This window comes from Theropithecus gelada, chromosome 4, assembly GCF_003255815.1.
Source record: "Theropithecus gelada isolate Dixy chromosome 4, Tgel_1.0, whole genome shotgun sequence".
NCBI classification, from domain to species: Eukaryota; Metazoa; Chordata; class Mammalia; order Primates; family Cercopithecidae; genus Theropithecus; species Theropithecus gelada.
The window spans coordinates 50,537,553-50,539,363 of NC_037671.1; the positions used below are offsets into that span (position 1 = coordinate 50,537,553).

The following is a 1,811-nucleotide window of genomic DNA, read 5'->3' on the forward strand; positions in this document are numbered from 1 at the left end:
TGTCATAAAGTCAAATAAAATTAAACATGTTTTACTTTTTTTCTCACAAGAATATAAAAATTATGGAGGGGAACTTAACAGGGAATTTAAAAAAGGTGACACAAGTTTTCCTTTTAGTAGTCCTTGGGTAGCTATGACAGAATAGTTTCACTTTTTCTTTGTTTCTTTGAACTGGGGTTTTGGCTCAACATTTTGTTTGTTTCTAGTATCTGCTTCTGCCTTCCCCTCTATCAGATCAGCTTCCTCCACAGCCACCACCTCTTGGTGCTCTGCAGCTTGAACTGCTGTAGGAATCACGTGGAGAAGGGTACCCCCTTTCCAAAGAAGCGAGAAGCCCTGTTTCTTGTCTGCCAAGCTAATCACGACCACTTGAGTGGAGATCACTTCGGCTGCTTGAGTAACTGTCTTCACTTCTACCATATCCATCACGTGAGCTGCTGTAATCATGATAGAGACTGTTTCCAGCATAAAATGGTGGGGGCCCTTGTTTAGGTGGAGCACTATGTGAGTTATCATAACTCTCATATGAATCTCTGTAGGAACTTCCACTTGGATGATCCGAATAGTCATGATCACGATCATATCCATCTCTATCACTATAACCTCTTGATGGATGATCATCACATGATCGGGAATGACCATAATCATGGTAAGTATAATCTCGTGGTGGTGGGGCATAATCTCTTGTATCACGAGAACTTGGGTAATCTCTGCTTGAAGAGCTGTCTTTAGTAGAATACGCATCATCTCTTGGGGACAAATAAACATCTCTACGAGAGGGCGGCAGTTCCCTTCGAGGTGGACCTCTGTAACTATCTCTCCCATGTGATAAAGGAGCTCTTCCTTCCATTCCACTGCTGCTGTGAACTGGTCCTGATGGTGCAGATCTCTTAGGAGAAGGACCTCCACTTCTTGGTGATGGTCCTCTTTTTACTGGGAGTGGTTCCCTGGAAGAACTTGTGTTAAAATGCATGGAATATCCACCATCATCCATGTGTCCTCCCCATGAGGGAGGTTCCCTGGTTCCTCCACTTCCTCCTCTTCCACCTCTTAGACCTGTTGGAGGGCCTCTACTTCTTGGAAGTGTAGGTGGTCCACGTCTACCACTTTCCAATGATTGTTTGGTGGCTTATTCCACTTTGATGGCTTTTCCATCTAATAACTTTCCATTCATGTCTCTGGCTGCATCCTTAGCGTCTGCTGGGCTTTCAAAGGTGACAAAAGCAAATCCTCTTGATTTGTTGATTTCACGGTCTTTCATCAAGAGTACTTCCACTACTCACTATTCGTCCGTATTTGCCAAATGGTGCTTCAAGCGCTTTCTCATTTGTTTCCATATTAAGCCCAACAATGAAGAACTTTCCTGGACAATCTGCTACAACCATTTTTTAAAACATTAATCAATTTCTTTTTTTGCTGGTGAATCAGAGGGGTGACAATGGGTTCAAGTTCCAGTGAGCTCACTAACAGTGACTTCCTACCAACTCAACACCAGTGGCAGCTGCCAGGTCCGAGGACCAAATCGCGAAGCCATTAACGCTACTGTGCAACCAATATGCATACATTTTAAACCTTGTTTTTCTTATGTAATTTGTCTTTTTTCTCTGGCTACTGTTAAGATTTTCTCTATCACAGGCTTTTAGCAATTTTATTTTGCTCTGTTTTATTTTGATAGGCATTTAAAAATATTTCCAGGTGTTAAGCAACCATTGTAGCTTTATTCAAATTTGAGAATATAGTAACCTCTATTTCTTCAATTTTTATTTTTTTATTTCTCTGTCCTTACCCTGTTCGGAATTCCTATTCCATGT

The 1,811-nt window shown here is 41.6% G+C and overlaps 1 pseudogene; it reads right to left on the reverse strand.

Annotated features, from left to right (window-relative positions):
• Positions 1-202: 202 nt before the first annotated feature.
• LOC112623537 lies at positions 203-1,385 on the reverse strand (annotated as a pseudogene).
• Positions 1,386-1,811: the final 426 nt, after the last annotated feature.